We start from the raw sequence: 23,670 nt of genomic DNA, 5'->3' as shown, positions 1-23,670 counted from the left end.
CTAGATATAACATTATGGCCAAGTTCTCACCAGTGAAATTTATAAAGAAGTGTTGTCTGGTATTTCTTAAAATGAAGGAAACAGGTCCATCTTCTCCTTACTCTTTCCTGCTTTTCAGAACACATATGTAATGCTAGTATTCAGTGGCTGTTTTGGACCATGAGGTGACCTTAGGAATTGAAGCCACGTACAACTGAAAAAGATAAATTGGTGTTGGTGCCTGACACGGTGAAGTCACCATAACACTTCTGGGTGCTTATATCCAAACCTCTTTTACAGAAAAACAGAGAACTAGAATTCCAGCTTATTTAAGCCCCTGCTATTTTTCCTTTTCTATTATATGCAGCCAAACTTAAATCAAATTAACAGTTGGCATATATACAATAACAAAAATGCTTCTTTGATGCATATAATGAAAGGTTATGCTCATATTCAAAAGAGATCAAAATATTATTTTAAAAAGCAAAGTCTTTGAGTTTACTCAAAATGAATTTTTTCTGATTATGACAGTAATACACTTCTATTTGGAATACTTAAAAAACATAGGAAAGAAATCAAAAAAATACTTATCTCTAATTCTATCAGTCAGAACAGAATTGAATTAATTAACTTCAATTAAGCCTTAAAAATTAATATATAAATCATCAAATCCTAGGGTTGAAAGAGACCCTAAAAGTCAAATTGTCTGACATTTTCCTAAAGCCAGCATCCTTTTGACAGCACTTCTCCATGATGTCTATCCAGTCTCTCCTTGAATAGTCCCAATGATAAAGAGCTCAAAGATTTATGAAATGGTTTAGTCCATAGTTGGAGTCAATCTGTCTTAAGTTCTATCTTACATTAATGAAAATTGGCCTCCTTGATATCTGAAGCAGCCAAAAAATAAATTTATTGCCTCTCAAACATCATGTTCCATTAAACATCTGAAGGCAGACATAAAAGCTATATTTTCCAGTCAGTCACAAACTATGTGCTAAGCATTGTAGCAGGAATGGAAATATAGGCCATGACCGAAAATAATCCAAGTGATATATAGTGATGGCAAACTATGTGAAGACAGGAGTAGATACGTTCCAAAGAGTTTTTTTTTTTTGATGACAGAATTTGGTGTCCAACTAAATATGGGCGGTCAAAGGAGCCAAGCAACAAGGAAGATGATGATGTTCCTTGTTAGAGAATACTCAAACAGCAGCAGAAGTGCATCTGTAAGTTAGTAGTAGGGGTGGAGAGTCAGGGGAAGAGGCTGTAAGGAGATAGGTTAAATTTTGGAAATAAATTTTTGAGGTGCATATGGGACACTCAAATAGGGATATACAATAGGGTCAAAAATGTATGTCTGGAGTATAAAGGGATGTTAACTCTTATATTGTCCTCCTAGTCCAGCTATTAGAGGTAGTAGAGGATAGGGTGCTGTGCCTCTGAATGGTAAAATGTCCCAAGAATACAGGAATATGTATAGCTTACTCTAGACACTGTCATCCTCCCTTAAGAGGGAGAAGTTCATGAAAGAGACACAAACACACACTCAAAATAATGAAACAGGAAAAATGAAACAAATTCTTATTGATTTCTGAATTTAGATCCCAAGCTTCCAAGAAAGAATACTGTAACATTTGACCTGGGCCACATGTATCATAACCCTTTTCCTAGGCTACTTAGCTTAAATGCCTTAAGTCCAAAGCAGACTGTGAGTGAGCCTGTGAATGCTTTTATCTGCCCCCAAATTTTAGATCTAACTATACTCCAGTACCATGTCAAGAAAAAAGAAGTTAGTTGGTTGGGTATACTCCAGGAGAGTAGGCCCTGAATTGGCATACGGATGGCAGAGAAAGAAGAGAGAGGAAGAGAGTCTCCAACAGAAAGTAGGTCCTGACCCTCTCCACTTCAGTAGTACTTCCGAGAGCAGCAAAATAGTCACACCCAAGTGCTGACTTGGAAACACACAGTGACTGTGCCCACTGGCAAATATAGCATAATTATGTCCCAAAATTTGATGAATCCAAAACAATACTCCTCCTTGGATATAGACTGAAGGGAGAAGGAAAAACAGGCTCTTCTTCCTTGAGTAACTTATAGCCAAGGGAATCATAGCTTTTGGATAGCTGTGTAGACTTACTGGTTTGTATTAAAGTTGGAACCAATTAAATATCCTAGGTCATTTTAGTAAGAAGTTCTGAGATCTCCTTCCAACTTATATTCAGGTGATTTTGCTGCTTTTGTTTCCTAACTTCAATCTATGACATTCTCTTTGAATTTTTATTTTGTTCTCTGATTTTCCAACACTCCCAATCTAACAATCTCTTTCAGCTTTAGTTCATTTCTAAATTTGATTCATGAGTCTTTGGGTCTTCATTCAAAGAGTTGAAGAAAGTGAAAAAAAGAAAAGGCTAAGTTAGAGGTCTGGAACCCACTACCGAAAACCTCATTCTAAGTTGACACGAATCTAATTTTTAAGAAAATGCCCAAGTAGCCATGAAACTTCACAATAGAATTATTTGGACATTACTTTTCTATGTTGCCCACAAAGACATCATGATTAACAAATAGTGGTTTAAATCATGGTATTCCACTGGCCATTCCATTATCCTGTCAGTCTTGGGACTCTGTTTTTAAAAAGGAAATGAAAATAGTTCACTTTTCAATTATACACAAATATAATTCGACAGAGACAAGCTAATGAAAATGCTCCTTGCCGCCATTGTCTCCAAGAATCCACCTTTTCACGTGTATATGTGACAGATTAGATCCCTAATCTGTTTGCATCAAGCTTGGAACAAAGACATTTTATAACTAATAGCAATATTTTGGTATGTACATTTGCTACCCAGAAGCTTCCTTTTTTTGAAAGGCAGAGCAGTTAGCAATTTTATCAGTTTGTTCATGCATTTGCATTTTGTATATATTTGCATTTCATATTTAATTTGGTGCCCCATAACTGTTAGAAAATTAACTAGACTCAACAGATGCTTTTACTAACACTGAGTGATGTGCCCTTAAATCAATAATTAGATCTGATATCTAATTATTAAATAGATAAATAAATAGAAGTACAATCAACAGGAACATTGTTCTTCCATGCAGCTGATATTGAGTGCAATTGCCTTTAGTACAACATACATAAAGGTAAGCCTATTGAGACATATATATTAAAACATATAATATTCTATTGCCAAAATTTTAAAACATTCGTTAGAGCAATTCAAGGGATAATAATTTTTAATAAAATCTATAAAGTTTCTGCAAGTATCTTTAGATGAGTTTTTAAAAGAAGTAGCTTTGGTTTTGCTATGCTTACAAGTGAGTTCTGGTGCTTGAGTCTGTGATGTGAGATTTTAGTAAATAATTTTAAGATATTTCTTGGAGAATAACATTACAGCAATTCATAGAAAAGCTTAGAACCACTTAACGTGCCAAAAATCTATCTAGTTTCCAATCAAACTAACTCTGCTTCACCAATGTCACCCCACCTCTCTATGCTTGCTCATCCATCCAGTCTGTTATTTATTCCAGTGCTCATCCAGGCTTTCTCTTCACCAAGCCTTTGTCTCCTTCACCCCATCTCCACCCAAACCTGGAGAAGGACTTGGCACTCTAAGCAGCAGTGGCAGGGCAGAGACACCGCCAAATCCCCTCAGTATTTGCCTACTTCTCACCTGATTCACACACTGCTGACATTAGGAAAAGCTCTGATCAGCATGTCCAGGACCAAGGTTATGAAAACAAAATGGCATCATGAGTTGACCTCAAAAGCGAAATGGTAAGTGGTGTCCATGTGTTTGTTCATTTGTTCTTTCAACAAATACTTTGGAGCACCTGCTGTGTGCTCTTAATAGTAGACTTACAGAAAACATAATCTGTATCCCACTTAACCACACTAATAAACTTTTTCACAGTGCTTTAGCACCATATTACACTTTATAGCCATTTTGTTTTGGGTATATTTTATCTTCATGAATCATACCCACAGGTGTAACACATAAGATGTGGGAGTAAGGTGGAGTGGGAATTAGAAGGACAGAAGAGTCAGGGAGGTGAAAAAGAACTAAAGAAAATCCAAATGTATACAGCACAAATGAGAGAGAGAGAGCGAGACAGACAGACAGACAGAAGAGAGACAGAGATCTATTCTCTCCATTTTTCCAAATTTCTGTCCCTTTCTCCCTGGCTCCTTCTTACTTCCACTTAAAAACATCCCTATGAAAAAAAAACTTAGAGAAAAAAACAGCAAAGCATTTCTGTCCCCTGCATACCATTGATGATATAGCAGCCAGTGCCATGTTAATGATTAATTTGTCACATCAAACCTCTAGTAAGGACATAATTCCCTTTTCTTCATCCACAGATTATCTCTGAAACATAGAGTGGAAGACACTTAGACTCATTGGACAAACCCATTCTCAGTAAAGCATTTTATCATCTGTTCAAGTAAGACTGTGTGGCTTCTATTTTAAAATCAATTTGAAGATACCTCTTGCTCTAGCAACTCATCAATGCCCAGAGAGATTTGAGACAAGAGCAAGAACAGCATAGGAGGGAAAGTTCTTAGTGAACCAGATGGAAAGGAGCTCAGCACTAGTTCTCTCGCTAGAACTAATTAGATATTTGAACTTGGCAAGACACTTAATCTTCCTGAGCTTCATTTTCCTCATCTATAAAGTGGATATGTGACCATGTTTCTTCTGAGAACCAAAACCATCTTCCCGACACTCAGCCCAAAGCAGACCTTACCAGCTACACTGACATGAGTTTGCTATTCCACTGGCATTATTAGCATGACTACTTTTCCAGGACTGTCATGACTAGGTAAATGGTTTGATTTTTTATTATAGGGCCTTGCTGGAGGACTCATCACCTCTTCAGCACATCGGGAGACCATTTGTGCTCTAAGACCTCTCATCTCAACATCTTTTTTTTTCATAACGAATCCTGGACTTTCGTATGAAAGGTCTTAGTCAAATCCCCCTGCATGGAAACACCCACCTTAGAACAAACTTTCCATTCTCAAGAAACTCTGAACTTACCTTCCCCTCTTTGAGAAGCTACCAAAAAAAGAATCTCAGTTTTGTCTTATCAATAGGTTGTATTGTTGATATTTGGGGAAGCAGCTTTTGACACCTCTTAGAATCATTCTAGTAATATGCATGAAAAATTGTTGAGTGTCATGAATTACAATACAAATATGAAATGGGGGCCAGGCACAGTGGCTCACACCTGTAATCCCAGTGTTTGGGAAGCTTAGAAGGGAAGACGACTTAAGGACAGGAATTTGAGACTAGCCTGGGCAAAACAGTGAGACCCCATCTCTACCAAAAAAAAATTTATGTATATATATAATTTTTAAAAAGATATATATGTGTATGTGTGTGCGTATGTGTATATATATATATATAATTTTTTTATTAGCCGGTCATGATGGTGTGTGCTGCCTGTAGTCTCAGCTACTCTGGAGGCTGAGTCAGGAGAATCAGTTGAGCCCAGGAGGTCTAGGCTGAGGGAGTTATGATTACACCACTGCACTCCAGCTTGGGCAACAGAGCAATACCCTGTCTCAAAATATATATACACATGAAATGGCAGAATAACCAGGAGCTAGCCTCTCCTACCTCCTGTGTGACATCTTTGCAGAGGGTCATAAGTAATACTCTGTTAAATTGGAGGGTGTCAATATGCCAGAAGGGGACGTGAACACTCCTGTGAATGGCAGCTCCTTGAAACTATCGTAAGATGTTGGGGAATCTTACACTTACTATTGGAAGTAAAGAGAAACCATTTCACCTATTCTTGACTTTGGACTGTTCTATTTTATCTACACAGGTTACAAAGCTGGCACTGTCCAGTTACCAAACCAAAGCTGATCTTCTAATCTAAGACATAACTGAACAATGAGTAGTAAAGATGAGTAGGAAGCTATGACAAGATGCTTCCACTTCAGTTGCCAAATGTAGGGCAGGTGTTTCAACCTGAGAATTCAAAGAATACGACCTTAATTTCAATCAAGTGCCCCAGAGTCACACATGCAAAAATTGTTTAGTTTGGTATATTCTTCAGCTACTTCTGTCCCCCTCAATATTGTCAATTCATCACTATCCTCTTCTTTATAACTTTTGTAATGAGTCCATTCACCCATCTTGGTTTCATGTATGTATATGAAATTTAAATTCATACCATAACAGGTTACTCATCCAGAGTGTATAAACAGCATCCTCAGCCCTGAAGAATGTGGCCAAAATAAGGAAGTTCGCAAAACACACTTCAGATCACCCAAAGGAGGCTAACTATTAACCAGAAAACACAAAATGTTTAACATCACCCTCAAGTTAAACATTTGGCAGAGTGACCGACAGGAGAAGCACCCTCAATAAATGGTGTGTTACCAGATCTTGGACCATATCTGCCTAGACCCTAAAGCATTCCTGTCATATATCTAGTGGAGTGTCTGGCACGAAAGTGGCACCTGATGATTGATATATGTTGACTGATTGGCAGACTTCACAAAAGAAGACATATGTATGAAAAATGATTCAATGTCACTAGGTAACCAACAACATTTAATATTTAAATGAGATATCATTATTTGCCAATTATGTTAGCACAGTTACAAAAGATAATGCATAGTGCTCTCAAGGGTGGAGCCAGATGACCACTCTTATGCAACATTAGTGGGGGTGGAAATGGGTACAACTGGTCTAGAAAGGCACTGGAATCAAGCTTTATGCCCTTTATCCCACTGTTAGGAATTTATCTTAAGGAAATAATTTTAACTGTAGCCAAATATAATAACATTATAAAGAGTAAAATTATTGGAAACAGGATCCATATCCAACAACTGAGCAATGATTCAGTATTGGCTAACATATATCTCACATTTATTATACATGGAAGGTGTGGAAGGGATCTGTAGATATTGTTTCATTTAACCCTTACAGAAACGATATGAAGTAATTCACATTATACCTATTTTATAGAAAACTGAAGTCATTTGCCCATTCATAGAGCTGAAAACCAGGGGGATCATGACTGGAATTGGGATCTGTTTGACTCCATAGCACTTACTCACACAGCACCTCTACAGTATGAAATGCTATGCATTAAAATTAACTTTCAATGATAGAAAAGATTAAGGTTGAAAGAAGACATGATACAAAATTGTCTGTATTTATTCTGAATATTATGCTTCCAAACACACACAGAGGAAAAGTTTTCAGGAATTGCATCAAATATTATCTGTGGTTATTTCTGAGGAGTTGTTCTATGGAGAACTGTTACTTTCCATTTTATAATTTAGGTACTTTTTCTAATTTTCTACTATGGTCAATATATTGCCTTTATAAAGAGGAAAACAAAAATGTTGTTGAGAAAAACTAAGGTTTACAGATAACATGGCTGAAATGAAAACGTGAATATGAGCTTTGAGAGGCATCCAGGTCCCACTGAGGTAAACATGGACTTATACAACAGTAAAAACCCTTTACTTGCTATGGAGTCTGGCCCTGGGAGCACCACCATACTTGCTTTGCTAAGAATCTCAAAAGTTACATATTTTTTTTGTTTTCATTTTTATGTCTTCATCTATTAACACAGCATCATGTGGATGGATCAAGGTGGATTTTTTAATATAACTCTGCTTTTTACTGCATGCATTGCCAGAGAAGACCAGGTGCCTCCTCTCCATTACTTCTAACTAGCAGATGTCAAGCACCTTCTGGTGCTTGTGAAGCTGCTCAACCTTCTCCAATCATCACATGTCAGAGATCCATGTGTTGACCTTAACAACAGGGCCAAATTAAGCAGATCATAATTCTCAATCTGAATCACTGCAGACATGCCACATGGGAAACACCTGAAAATACAGGGCCTTTGGCACCTGCACCCTGACTACAGTCTGAGCTGAAGAAATGTGGACACATGGCAAAAGCCAAGTCCATACAAATGCATACACATCATTTTTATGATTGTTTTCTTGCTTGCTTCAGAGACTTGACCTGAACATGCCAGCAAAGGATAATTGTTAGGTAGAGGTTTGTGGTCCTGTTGTTACCATGTTGTGGAAGCTTCTCCACTTGAGTCATACAGATAAGGCATTCATTAAGACGCAGCAGAGAAAACATTCTCAACTAGTGCAAGACTGAGCAACATAAACTCTGGATTAAACTGATTTTTTTTACCATCTCTTTTTCTGTGACTTGGTTGCACAGACATGCTGAGCTCTATGCCCAAACCACTCATTCTTATTTACACATGGTTTCTATACAGATGGTAGAGCCATCAGTTAAAGATCTGTGACTGTGGCCTTATCCATTCACCTCCCTTCCAGCTGCCAGTTGGCTATAAATTACCTCACTTCTCATCCATTCCTAGTCCATGAATTGAAGTTATTCTTAATCTCTCTTGCTGCTCCTGCTCAGTCTTATTGAAATTATTTTGATACAAACATAGTTAACTACTTTTTCTATACATATTCATGATATATTCAAGTTGGGCATACACCTGGTTTATGAAATTGTAGGAAGAGAAAAAAGACGTAGAAAAACAGAATCAACCTGCATTGCTATAATAGCATCCACAAAAGACAATGAAAATGAAGATGGCAGTTATTAAAGTGCCTAGGTTCTCGTAAAAATGAGAAAGCAGTATGTTACATGGAGAAGACAATACACCAAGTGGACTCTGCATGGAATCTTAGACTTGGATCAAGCATTTCTGAGGTCATGTGATCCAGTGTCCTACTTTATAGAACAATATATGTAAGCCATTCTGGTGAGATCATTGCTGATTCTCCTCTTAAAATTCTTCTAGAATGATAACACTCCTAGTTCAGAAATCCATCCTTGGGTTCTTTGGCCACAGCTGACAAGACGTCCTTATACTTGATGAAATTATTCCCTGCCTTATCCAAGTCCACTCTTTCTTGTCTTTCCGTAAGTATGGAGCAAAACTTTCTAGGACTCTTCTCTATCTTCTTCTGACTCCTTTACATATTATAAAGCAATCTTCAACTTTTCAAAGCACAGCCAGGTGGACAGACGGGGAGTGAGGAAGTCCATGTTAAAAGACTCCTCATTAACAGGTAGACAACTGCCTCTGCTCTGGATTAATTCTGAACACTTGGAAAATCACTCATCTAGAGAAGTAACTTCTCCTAAGCAAACCTAGGCAAGAAGCTCCTGATGGCACTGCCAAAACTTTGTTTTAAGAAGAAGGCAGGGAAAGCAGGGTCCAAGTCACAATGTTAAGAGTTTCTGCTGCTAGTTACTAAGCATAGGAGTCTCTTAATTTTCTCACTGTCCTGCCATTTCTTTCCAAGCAAGGTCTGTGTATACACATGCTTGGAAGACTCATGTTCTGCAGTCATGGCCTAGTTGGGCCTCAGCATGAATTTCCTTATATGGATAATTTTTTTAAAAAAATTATACTTGCATATGGCTGAAATAGAAATATTAGCAGTATTTCAGATAACATGGGTCCATTAGGCAGCTTTGGGCTGGCTTATGAGTATCATCACCTCTAAGAGTGTGCCTTTTATAAGGCATGTGACAAGGTGGGGTCTACCTACCATCAAAGGAAGTACAGATGATCAATTAAACATGATCCAGTTTCCTGAGACACCACAGAGCTAGAAAACAATTTATTTGTTAAAGCTCTGAGCTCCAAATATAAGCTACACTTGACTGAACATAGAAACAAATAGCAGAGAAACAAAAAACAAATTCCATATGGGTGCAGATAGTGGCTATATTGTTATATATTACTATGTAATATATTACCCTAAAACTCTAAATTAACATTTATTACCTTATATAGTTTCTGTGGGCCCAGAATCTAGAAATAGCTTGGTCGGGTGTTTCTAGGTCATGGTTTTTCATTGAGTTGCAGTCAGCATGTCAGCAACCAGGGTTGCATTCATCTGAAGGCCTGATTGAGACTGGAGGATCCACTACCAATATGGCTTCATGACACAATTGGCACATATGTGCTTGTTGTTGTCTGTATACCTCAGTTCTTCACCACGTGGATCTCCCCATAGAGCTGCCTGAGTGTCCTCACAACTTGTCATCTCTCTTCCTTCAGAAGGAGTGAGTCAAGAGAAGCAAGGTGAAAGTGGCAATATCTTTCATGACTTAGACTCAGAAATCACACTCCTCAGAAACCACTCTCTCCTACCGGAAACCCAGGTCAGCCTTATTCCTATTTCCTATTTGAGAAAAGTCTACAAAAGGATGTGAATACCAGGAGGCAAGGATCAGTGGAGTACCGTGGTGGATGCTTGCCACAGTGGCCATCAAAGGAATTATGGTAATTCATGGGCCCATTTGTTTTATAAAATCACTTAAAAGAGGAATTTTTTTGATTCATTGATGGGGTCAGTTCCCACATTCTCTCCTCTGCTCAAAGTGGGCGGATCATCAATTTTATTTCTGGGAACAAAATGAAGAGGGATGATGAAAATAAGTAACTAACCACTCTGAAAGCAATTTTAGTTTCCACACAGTTTAGACTTTCTTTCTCTATAGCCGGTGTCCCACTTGTCTATTCTCCTCACACAGTGCACCACTCTTCAAGGCCTCTGAATGTTGCTTGAACTTCTCACAGTAAGGTGGTCTCAGGGTAGTCATACTTCTTGAATAGTGGCTGGCATCTAAGAGACAGGAAATGGAGAGTATCATTCTGTTAATATCTGGGTCTTAAAACTGATTTAATTTTTACTATATTCTGTTAGTCAAAGCAGTCACACAGCCTGTTACGTTTCAAGGGGAGGGAGCAAAGATCCCCATGTTTCTATGGAAAACGAGTAAAAAAAGTGTGGCCATCTTTAGTCTACCAGAACTGGGGATCTTAAATGGATTACCTTCCCACCTGAGGCAATGGAACTACTGAAATATCAGAAACTGGCACAGATATCCTTGACCCTCTGAGTTTTCTATCTTCACCAGAGTGTCTTCTATATTGTGTACGGCAGATAGAGCCTGGAGTGAAGCCCACATGTTCATTCAGTCATTTGACAAATATTTAATAAGCACTCCCATATGCTATCCACTTTTTCACATACTTGAAATACATCTGAATGAAATTTTTTAAAATCCTGTCTTCTTGGAGCTTACAGTGTAGTGGAACATAAATGGAGACATGGGATAAAAGAAAAACTTTCATTACCAAGTGTTTGCTGCCCACCAGGCACCATGCTTGGCACTTAACAGTAGATTATTTCATGTCATCCTCACAGGAACCTCCAAGGAAAGCATTGTTTCTTCCCACACAGCTAGAAAATACTCAAGCTGAAATTTAAACCCAGGGTCTCTCTGATTTTAAAGTCTATGTTCTTAATCACTATGCCATACCAGTTCCCTTATGGTAGGTAACTTTCTAAAACTGCAAAGAAGCACAGGATAAAAGGCCCCATGTAAATCTCAGGTCAAGAAAGAGACCTGAATAGTAAAAATGACCAATGTTTACCAAACACCTAACCATTTATAAGGAGTTTTTGTTTACCTCAACTATCTTAGGAGGTTTTGGATTTTCCTCTCTTTGTAGATAAGAAAATGGAGATGCAGGGAGTTTCAGTGATGTACCCATCTGGTTAAACTTTCCACAGCTCTGTCCAGATGTAAGCATAAGTGTTGGCCACAATAAGACTCAGAGGTCGGTAGAGCAGGAAAGCCCACCTGGCACAATACATTGTTCTTCTGCGTTAATACAGGAAGCAAGTGTTATGGTTCACAAAACTCTCTGAACTACTCCCACAAGCCAACATGGAAAGAGCAATGAGACCAATAGAAGCAGGTTCAAGAACAATTCCTCCTTTCCATTGACCTGTATCTCTCTCTTTTTCAGAATAGTCCTTGGTCCCAGTAATCCAACCTTGTACTTCCTCTAAGGCCAGAATCACTGCAATCAGTTTTATGGGAGACAAAAAGGCCCTCTCTCATTATACAACAATATTTTCCACCTTGATATTCCTGTAATAAATAACTTACCATTTACACTAGATGATGCCCTCCTTTAAGACTCTGAGTTCCTGGAAAGCAGGGGCCAGGGGACCAGATCTCATCCATCTTCATATTCCTAATAATTAGTTCAGTGCCTAGCATATCGTAAGTGCTCAATAAACTTTTACTGAATTGATTTAAATCTTATTTGACCCTAGCATATGTAAAACAGATTTTAAAGTCATTTATGAGACCAAAGATCTAGCAGTAGATGGCAATGGCTTCATAAAAGCCTTTGTCATGTTTGTGGTTAGCAGTATTAAAAACAAAGACAAAACCAAAAAACAACAAAAAAGTCTGTAGATTTCTCTTTCTTTTCAGTTTTATTTTGTTTTTAATTGACACAAAATTGTAAAATTTATGATGTAGAGTGTGATGTTTTGATACATATGTAATGATCAAATCAGGGTCGTTAGCATATCCATCACCTCAAACATCTTTCATTTCTTTGTGGTGAAAATATTCAAGATCCTATCTTCTACAGTCTCATGCTTGCAATCCCAGCATTTTGGGAGGCCAAGGAGGGCAGATCATTGAGGCCAGGAGTTTGAGACCAGCTTGGCCAACATGATGAAACCATCCCAACTAACAAAATATATACAAAAATTAACTGGGTGTGGTGGCATGTGCCTGTAGTCCCAGCTACTCAGGAGGCTGAGGTACTAGAATTGCATGAGCCTGGGAGGCAGAGGTTACAGTGAGCCCAGATCACACCACTGTACTCCAGTCTGTGTGACAAATTCTAAAAGGGCTTATTTTTTTCTTTCTTCCCATCCAATGACCTATCAAGGGGCTTATTTTTTAACATGAAACTTTTTATGTAAATAAACCCTTTTAGAATTGACACTGAACTTATATGGCATTCTGAAATCTACAGATTGTGCTTTTTGATTAGTTTGTTGTTTTTGTTTGTTTATAATACTGAAAAAACACAAACATAAAAACAGCACTTTATTAAGCCATTGTCATCTATACCTAGTCCTTTGATCTCATAAATGATCTTAAAACCTGCTCTGACATATTAGGGCTGAGTAAGATTTAATTTGATTCAATAAAAATGAATAATTTTAGATTTATGATAAATTGCGTAGAAAGTATAGTGTTCCTATATATTCCACACATAGTTTCTCCTGTTAAGGTCTTACATTAGTGTGGTACATTGATTATGATTTAAAGACCAATATTGACACATTATTCCTTTTTAATTTTTTGTAGAGATGGGGGTCTCACTATGTTGCCCAGGCTGGTCTCCAACACCTGGGCTCAAGTGATCCTCCCACTTCAGCTTTCCAAAGTGCTGTGATTCTAGAAGTGAGCCACCATGTTTGACCAATATATTATTATTAACCAAAGTCCATACTTTGTTCAGGTTTCCTTAGTTTCCTTACCTGCTATCCTTTTCATGTCCTAAGATCCCATCCAGAGAACCACATTACATTTAGTGATCATGTCTCCTTAGGCTTCTCTTGGCTGTGACAGTTTTACAGACTTCCCTTGTTTTTGATGGCCTTGACAGTTTTGAAAAGTATTAGTCATGCATTTTGTAAAATGCCCCTCTATTGGGATTTGTCTGATTTTTTCTCATGATTAGACTGCGGTTATGTGTTTTTGGAAGGAAGACCACAGAGATAAAGTGTCATTCTCTTCTCGTCACATCGAAGGTACACACTGTCAACATGTCGGATCACTAGCAATGCTGACCTTGATCACCTGGCTGCGATGGCATTTGTTAGATTTCTCCACTATAAAGTTACTCTTGCCCAAATAAGCCCTTCCCCAAAAGGGCTTACTTTATTTACTTTATTGAGGTATAATTTACATACAGTGAAATGATTGCACCAATCCTAAGTGTATACTTTGGTGGGGATTGATGAACTACACCAGTAGTTCTTGACTGGAAGTAACTTTGCCACCCAGGGCACAATTTCTGAAGAAATTTTTGGTTGTCACAAGAGAAAAGGGGTAGAGGCCGGAGACACTGCTAAACATCCAATAATAAATAGGACAGCCCTCCTCAAGAAGAAATTATCTGGACCAAAATGTCAGTAGTGGTAAGGCTGAGAAATCCTGATATACACCCATGTGACCACTACTCCAAATCAAGACGTAGCAGTACCCCAAAAGTTTCTTGTGCTGCTTTTCAGTCAATTTCCCCACTACCTGTCCTTGGAAACTACTATTTTCATGTGTTCTTCCTTAGAGTACTTTGATCTGTTCTTGAATTTCATAGAAACAAAATCACATTTTATTTCCTCTTTTCTCTCTGACTTCTTTTGCTCAGAATAATATTGGGAGTCATCTATATTTTGTTATGTATTAGTAGTTCTTTCCTTTTTTATTTAATAGTATTCCATTGTATGACTATACTATACTTTACTAATGGGCATTTGGATTGGTTCCAGTTTAGGGATTTTAGGAATAAAATGAAAACTGTGTAGAAGTCTTTAATGTGGACATACATTTTTAGTTCTCTTGGATGAACAACTAGAAATGGAATTGCTGGGTCATCTGGTAAGTATACATTTAACTCAAAGGGGTTATATTTTTTTTTTATTGCATTTTAGGTTTTGGGGTACATGTGCAGAGCATGCAATACAGTTGCATAGGTACACACGTGGCAGTGTGTTTTGTTTGGTTTCTCCCCTTCACCCACATTTGGTATTTCTCCCCTGGCAATCCCTCCCCACCTCCCCCTCCCACTGGCCCTCCCCTTTCCCCCCTATAGACCCCAGAGTTTAGTACTCCCCTCTCTGTGTCCATGTGTTCTCATTTTTCATCACCTGCCTATGAGTGAGAATATACGGTGTTTTATTTTCTGTTCTTGTGTCAGTTTGCTGAGAATGATGTTCTCCAGATTCATCCATGTCCCTATAAACGACACGAACTCATCATTTCTGATTGCTGCATAATATTCCATGGTGTATATGTGCCACATTTTCCCAATCCAGTCTATCATCGATGGGCATTTGGGTTGATTCCAGGTCTTTGCTATTGTAAACAGTGCTGCAAATGAACATTCGTGTGCATGTGTCCTTGTAGTAGAACGATTTATAGTCCTTTGGGTATATACCCAGTAATGGGATTGCTGGGTCAAATGGGATTTCTATTTCTAAGGCCTTGAGGAATCGCCACACCGTCTTCCACATTGGATGGACTAATTTACACTCCCACCAACAGTGTAAAAGTGTTCCTTTTTCTCCACATCCTCTCCAGCATCTGTTGTCTCCAGGGAAAACTACAAACCACTGCTCAACGAAATCAGAGAGGACACAAACAGATGGAGAAACATTCCATGTTCATGGTTAGGAAGAATTAATATCGTGAAAATGGCTATACTGCCCAAAGTAATTTACAGAATCAACGCTATCCCCATCAAGCTACCATTGACTTTCTTCACAGAACTGGAAAAAACCACCTTGAACTTCATATGGAACCAAAAGAGAGCCCGCATAGCCAAGTCAATTCTAAGCAAAAAGAACACAGCGGGGGGCATCACACTACCGGATTTCAAACTATACCATAAGGCTACAGTAATCAAAACAGCATGGTACTGGTACCAAAACAGAGATATAGATCAATGGAACAGAACAGAGGCATCAGAGGCAACACAACATAGCTATAACCATATAATCTTTGATAAACCTGACAAAAACAAGCAATGGGGAAAGGATTCCCTGTTCAACAAATGGTGTTGGGAAAACTGGCTAGCCATGTGTAGAAAGCAGAAACTGAACCCCTTCCTGACACCTTACACCAAAATTAACTCCAGATGGATTAAAGACTTAACCATAAGACCCGGCACCATAAAAACCCTAGAAGGAAATCTAGGCAAAACCATCCAGGACATAGGAGTAGGCAAGGACTTCATGAACAAAACACCAAAAGCACTGGCAACAAAAGCCAAAATAGACAAATGGGACCTAATGAAACTCCACAGCTTCTGCACAGCAAAAGAAACAGTCTCTAGTGTGAATCGGCAACCAACAGAATGGGAAAAAATTTTTGCAGTTTACCCATCTGACAAAGGGCTGATATCCAGAATTTACAAAGAACTCAAACAGATTTACAGGAAAAAAACAAACAAGCCCATTCAAAAGTGGTCAAAGGATATGAACAGACACTTTACGAAAGAAGACATATATGAGGCCAACAATCATATGAAAAAATGCTCATCGTCACTGGTCATCAGAGAGATGCAAATCAAAACCACATTGAGATACCATCTCACGCCAGTTAGAATGGCGATCATTAAAAAATCAGGGGTTATATTTTTTAAAAAAGAAAATGGTGTTTTATCTTATTTGGAGTATATGGATTTTCTCACTACTTCTACTTTCTCATCTCAGCTAGGAAATAAGTTTTGAATTAAATAAGGTGATGTCAGAGACATCTTCTTCCATTCTTTTCATCCCCTGGCAGAACTTTTTGGAATAGGTGATCAGACTTCATCAATTCCCTTCTCACTTGCACCGTGCCAAGTAAAAGTTGATGTCTCTTGAGATCAGAACCAGAAACAGCTGTGTCTCTGGTTCTTTGGATAATGTGTGTTTGATTTTTTTTGAGAAGATGTTTATAGAAAATGGCCTGTGGTATTGGCAGTTGTGAGAACAGATCTAACTTCTGCTTGGAACTGCTATAAATTTTTAAAACAAACCAAACCCGAACATTACAATATGGCTATGTAAGGCACCTCCAAGCCAAATCCATTAAATTGGTAATGAAATATTTATTATAATCTGAATGAGACAACGACAAAGAAAGGACTTTAGATTTTCCTTAAAGTTGTAGTACCAAAACTTTGAATCCTTACGTTCTTACAGTAGGTTTTAGAGTTTAATTTTCGCTTCATATAGGGGCTCAAAATGACCATCAAGGAAGAAAAAGTTTACAAAACTCATAAAATAAAAATAAGATCTTTTCAAGGTAAAAAGTAGAGATTTATCTTGCTAGTAAGCATTCCTAACCCACGTGTGAGGTAAACGAAACTATTTCTTAGCCTTAAAAATTTTTATTATACTCATTATGAAATGATCTCTTCCCATAAAAACCAGTAAGTAATATCCCCAAAATGTTAAAAATTCATCTCAAGGATAAGATCATTAAAAAATAGTAAAATTATTAATTTTCTGAGAAAATTAAATCATTTAAATAGGGACAATAAAAAATTAAGCATAATGAAAGAAACAAAGATCTAGAAGTTGAGAGACCTAAATTCTAGTCTTGCCTTTGTCACAAATTACTTGATGCAAAATATACTAGGTGATCCCTAAGGGTCGTTTTAGCTCTAATCTATTATTAATTTCATCGTCTTGCTTTCAAGACACACACAAATAACATACTATATATATTTATATAAACAACTTTTTCATCAGAGTTTTTAACTTACTTCAATGTAATTTTGAGGAGGGAGAATATCAGATTAGAAGCACTTCCTAAATTATTTTCTTACATAGAATTTTTACTTATAAGAATAATACCAATGTGTCCTACTATTATTTTGGTTACAATTTGATGAATATTTAGCATTCCCTTTTACATCTTTATCTTCAGGTAGATTCATGTATCCATGTTGTAAGGATCAGCATCATTATGACACTTTAATGTTTACTAAGTTAAGTATCATATGCAAGTTAATTCTCATAGGAGACTTTTAAAAGTGAGCCTGGATTTTTAAATGGAAATAACTGCTTTGGGAAGAAGGAAATATTTCAAGGAAATATATGCCACCTTAGTGTGAAACCATCATAAGCCGAGAAGGGTTACAATTATTGTCGGTGCAAGCTTCCTTCTAGCAAACACATTGATCCTCTTCCTAGGGGATAAATAGGTCATCTCTAGGGCCATTCCTTTTCATATAGTCAAGATTACAATATTTGCCTCCTCTCCACGTATCATGTTACTCTTTTTATATCTGGGTTTTCAGTATTTGACACGTTTCTTGCACACAATATCCCTCTGTGAGATGCATCCCTTATTCGGGTGATCATTTTAAGGTCATAAACTCATCTACTTTTCAACTGGGAAAAAAACCTATGAGTGGGGACGTTTCTCATGTAACCCTAATAGTATGCACCTCAGTAACTCTCTTGGTTTAAAGATTTTGTAAAACCTCTCATCTATCCTAGGAACAGATGGAAACAAACAATAAGGTCATTTGCAAATTATATTTGCCATGAGAAAGCAACCTAAACTTCTTTGACTTAGGTGATTAAAATATCAGAACCAAGTAATACAGTGGATTATTTTTCTAAATGTTATCTTTCATGGTTTAAAAACAAAGGACACTGTTCTTTCAGTTTGAATAAAATCTTAATATAATACCTGCAAACATATCTGAATAAACCGTATTTTAAAAACCATGATGCCCAGAATGAGTGAAGATAGTTATATTGTTAAAACAGCCTAAATAAATAAATTGTCCTACTATTAGCATAGAGGTAACATTATTACCTGAGTCAAGGAATAATGTCTAACCAAAGATCTTCTTTGTTATTTAACAAGGATGCTCATGCTGTCACGACCTACCAAGACATGGTGCCCATGAATGCACAGAATCATAGACTCATCTTGAAATGAAAATTTCTACCATATTAAATAATAATTTTTTAGATAAGTCCATTTTCTCATTTGAGAGAAGAAATGGTTTCTTTTGGCAAAATGCTTAAATCAACAAATGTAGACAATTATTTTCCTCTTGGAATAATTATCAGATCTCTGTTTCCATGACAGAACTGCTAGCGAGAAACTGACCTTTATAGAGAAAAGGCTAGAATTCCTACCAGGCATTATATCACAGAATTAGGCTATTTCCACAGAATTACAAACACATCTTTGGGAAAGGAATTAGCTTGCTGAGGTAGGAATGTGTTTTATCCTACAAAAAAACAGACATCAAGACCTTTATTTCTACCTTTCTGATAGGCACCTTCCAGAGGAATACATGTTGAGACTGACTCTCTCCCTTCCTCTAGTCTCACAGATCTTGGCTCTGACCGTGTGCATAGACTCGCTCCCTTTCCTTAACAGCAGGCTCATCCTACCCAGCTACGCTATGCTCCTCACAGTCTGCTTGCCATCATCAGAACTGCCTTCTATACCAATCATGTTACTCATATTCTGTCTCCATTTCTCCATGATTCAGTATTTAAGCCCCATCCTTTACCTTCCTCTTTTGCTAAATACTTAACACGCATTTAAATGTTTTGCCAGGTGTCCATATTACAGTTGGCTTAGAAGTTCAGAACAATCTTCATTTCCAAGTGTTCCCCACCTTAAAGATCTCTATTTTTCCTCCAGTCTTTCTCAAAATAGATAAGTCAGAAATGTTAGGACTAATTATTTGGGTTGGCTAGGGTCTGATTACTGTGCCCTGGGTTTCTTATTAGAAAAACACAGGGGCCTCTGCTTAGCCATTACTCCTACAATAGAATAAGAAACTATTTGACCATACCACATTTCCCCCAAACTTGGTTTGTTCCAAGTTAGAATAGAGTTTCTTGGTATCTCAAGAGCTGGGATAAGTAGGGGCTCCCCCTACCTCCAACACATGTGACACCACTGCAGTGCCACAGGCTGCATGGTGTGTCCCACAAAAGCATTCACATGTTAGCTGCCTGCTCATTGAGTAATATTCATCATCCCTTAGCTATTTGGCCTGCCTTGGGTTTAAGGGTGGGGCTTTATGTACATTTGAAAATTATACAAATGAATAATTTTAAAAGGAGACAATAAAAAATAAGATTCCTCCTGTCATTTAGGCAGAGATGATCAGCGGTTGGAGAATGCTGGATATCCCTAAAGTCTTTTCTATGAGATATATTGTAATGTGTATATTTTGCCTTGTCTTTAAAAGTTATTTATGGACATGTCAAATTCTAGGAAATGATCTCTTGAGTTTTATTTATTTTAATTCCTACTATCCTTTAATTCTGCTGGTTTATTAAATAAGTTTATGCCTCAGAAAATATATTTTTGAAATGTACTGTAATTTTTAAGTCCTTTTTACCTCTTTGCAACAAAACTTCACACATGGCTAGAAAACATTACCAATATCCTTCCCTGAAATGAAAACAAAAATAGAATGAGAAATACTGGAAACTCTGAACATGAATAGATTTCACACCCAGACCCAGCAGAACAACTAGGTCTTGTCATGGCCCATCACCCACAGACCACCCTGAGTGTTTATGGTTACAGAGGGAAAAGAAACAAGCATAAACATTAAGAACAAGCTTCAAACTTCACTTTAGCTTTAAAGTAATCCAGGAGCAAAATCCTCATTCCTGCATTTATATCTCCTCCCATTTCCTACATGTATAGGTTTTCCACACCCTCTCCCCTAAATTGTCCTTCCTTCCTACTACCTCACCAGTGTGGCTCAGAACCCAGGCTCCCCACCGCCCATCTCCCACAGTGAAGATGGGCCACATGGTACCAGACCCTGTGGTCATGCTGTCAGAGGATAGGGGAATGGTGAGATCATCAACATCAAAAACAACAGATCTTCATATCTGTGGCAAACACTACTAGCTACCTATGCCAATATCCATTATCCTCTTTCTCCTTAGTAACATAACTTTAACTTTTATCAGGGCACGCTGCCACCTGTTTAAACAACTGCATGCTCCAGCCTTCCTAGCAACTAGATACAGTTTCTCAATGTAAAAGCCAAATTCCTTCCAAAGCCTTCAAATTGTAAGTTGTAAGTTGCTGCTTATCATGGAACTGACTCAGTTGAGAGCAACTACTTAGTACTCCTCTGTTTCTTTCTACCTGTTCTCCTGCTGGCAGCTGGAAACGTAGACATAATATCCTGAGCTCTAGCATCTATCTTGTGCCATGAAATATCCTTAATGAGGGCTTCTGAGGCTATGGAAGTATAAATGTCTGAGCCCAGGGCCTGATGGCACACCATGGGGCCACAGTAGCACTCCCAGATAACTTCACATTTTCTTTATCCAAGAGTGAGAAATAATTATATCTTGTTTAAGTGTTTGTTATTTTGGGGTTTTCCGTTCCATTGATATTTCTGGAAGGAGTGTTCCAGGAAAGAGAGCGGCAAGAGCAAGGGCTCAAGGGCTGGAGCATGGAGTACCAATGTGGCTGAAACAGAGGAAACAAGAGGAAGAGTGTGAGATAAGATCAGAGCAGTACTGCAGCCACTCTGGGAAAGGTCTGGAAGGCCTTTGGAAGGCTTTTGCCCCAAAAGATATGAAGCATCATTGCACGATTTGGATCAGAGGAGTGACATATCACTTCTATTTTAGTGACATCTATCTGGCCACTGTAGAGGAAAAGCTTAAATGCAAAGACATCAGGTGAAATATCATGGTGGTTTGAACTAGCATAGTTGGAGGTGGTGAGAAGTGTCAGATGTTTCATATTTTCTGCAGGCAGAGCCAACAAAATTTCCTGACAAATTGAACGCGGATTGTGTGAAAAAGAGAGGAATCAAGGGTGTCTCCAAAGTTTTAAGCCCAAGCAAAGGGAGGGATGGAGCTGTCATCAACTTAGATGGGAAAGGCTGCAGCCAGAGCTAGCTTGGGAGTAATGTATAAAACTAAAACCATCATTCCATCTAAAATCTACTCTTCTGTCTTAATGCTATCTCACACATTCTACAAAGGCCTATTCAGTAACTCAGGAAGAATCCCGAAGGCTACTTGACTCTTCTCTCTCTAAAATCTCCATAAAGTCCCATCATGTGCTCTGCTTCCTACTTCCTATCTCATTTATCTATCCACTTCTCTCTTTGTCCACAGCCACCACTTTGAGGTCAGCATCATTTCTCACCTGCATTATTATAAGGGCCTCCAAATTGGTGATGAGTCTTCCATGGATTGAACAATTCACTGCCCTGCAGCATGAGACATCTTTCAAAAGCACAACACTCTCCAATGGCCCACCATTTCCTGTTGTCCTCGGATAAAGCACTGAGCACAGTTTGCTAAGAATTTTTGCTTTGAAATAATTTCTGGCTTACAGAAAAGTTTCGGGAACTATGCAAAAAACTTTCCATATACCCCTCACCCAAATAACTAATTTTACTTCTCTCCCTCTCATTTGTTTCTTTCTGAGTCATTTGAGAATACATTGCAAACACAAGGCCCTGCGCCCCTAAATACTTCGCTGTATGTCTTCCTCTAAATGAGAAACGTGACTTTCACACTTGCAGTACAATGATCATAATCAGAAAATGAAATCATTTAATACAGACTCTACTCATATTTTTCAATTAAGCAAATTATGTCTTTTGTAGCAAAAGAGGTGTAAATATACATATAGATGTTGATGTTTCTGGTCCAAGATCTAATCCAGGATAACATACTGCATTCCATTTTCCTATCTCTTTAAGTCTCTATTTCTCCTAGAACCGTTCCTTTGTCTTTACCTTTTATGACCTTGACACTCTGGAAGAGAATAGATCAGACGTTTTGTAGAATTCCCCTCAGTTTGGATCTGCCTGACGTTTCTTTGTGATTAAATTTAGCTTATGCATGTTTGGCAGAAGTGATGTGTCCTTCTCAGCACATCCTATCAGGAAGCAGTCTTTCACACATTTTAAAACCTTCTTCATAATGCTGTTTCTGCTCATGTCTTGCCCTCCTCTCTCACCCTCTGACCATCGCTGCTCCCAGGCTCTTAAACACAGCCGCAGACAATCCATTCCAACCTCATTGTCACCTAGTTAATCCACATTGTTCCCCGAGTTCTCAGCATAAAGGTCACTTGCCAAGAGACGGTTCCTCAAACCCCTGCCCTCATCAGGGGCCCCTCCTGAACACCCAGCACCGAGCCACCATAGCACTTATTAGGCTGCATTTTAACTACCTCTTTGCTTGTCTGTATCCTCTTCTGGACGATAAGCATTTGAGGATAGAGACTGTGTAATGTTCACTATCATTGCCAGCACATAGCCCAATGCCTGGCATACAGTAAGTGGGTGCTAAATAAATATTTCCTGAATGACGTATCAATTCTGTGAAGCCTCCTTTACCTTGCAAGCTTCCTCCTGCATGTTCCCAGAGCCCAGCATAATTTCATTCTCTCTCTCGTGGTATTGCTAAATTGTTTGTCTACACTCCATCTTTGCAGTGAGCTTGAAAATTCCTGGAACCACATCTGAGTTCTTGCATTTGATTCCACTGCACCTTAACAGACTGAGGAAGGAAGCAAGGAAAGAGAGAAGGGAGAGAGGGAAGGATTGGGCCTTTGTTTCAGAACTTTGTTCCTTCTGAGTTTGCCTTGTGCAGACTGTTTTAGAGTGTCTCTCCCAGCTACTCCTCCCCCTCATACCCCACTTCCTGTTTACTCTGCCTCCCAGAATCACAGTGGGGAGGGGAGGGGAATGGGAGCCAGTCCAGTTCCTTTAGCCTCCTTCCCAATCCCTGAAGGGCCCAAATCAGGAATGATTGCTTTGAGTTTGAGTTTATGGTCTTTACAAGTCTTTGTGAGTGTTATCAACAAGAATCTAAAGCTTCTAGTGTGAATTCTCATCAGTGCATATACTAAAAAGCAGTACAGTAAAAGAAGGTAGAAAAAAGAGGAGAAAGAAAGGGGTGGGAAATCCACAGATTAAATAACCAGTCAGAACAATCTAGAAATTAGTTGCAGTGTCTTATAAAGCCTTAAAGAACAAATGAGGTGAAAGAAAAGAAGCTCCTTCCTCAAGGATTTCTTTTTTTCT

The 23,670-nt window shown here is 38.2% G+C and overlaps 1 long non-coding RNA gene across 1 annotated transcript; it reads right to left on the bottom strand.

Moving 5' to 3' along the window:
* Positions 1-6,531: 6,531 nt before the first annotated feature.
* On the bottom strand, positions 6,532-23,219 carry LOC144581016 (uncharacterized). Its single transcript, XR_013531502.1, has 2 exons — positions 22,981-23,219; positions 6,532-10,636 (listed from the first exon to the last, which is right to left on the bottom strand). It is a non-coding gene; the product is annotated as an uncharacterized LOC144581016 (long non-coding RNA).
* Between the last annotated feature and the right edge of the window lie 451 nt (positions 23,220-23,670).

The sequence above is a fragment of the Callithrix jacchus genome, chromosome X (assembly GCF_049354715.1).
Source record: "Callithrix jacchus isolate 240 chromosome X, calJac240_pri, whole genome shotgun sequence".
Classification (NCBI taxonomy): Eukaryota; Metazoa; Chordata; class Mammalia; order Primates; family Cebidae; genus Callithrix; species Callithrix jacchus.
The sequence above is the reverse complement of the archived record's forward strand: the minus strand, read 5'-3'. Positions and strand labels throughout refer to the sequence as shown.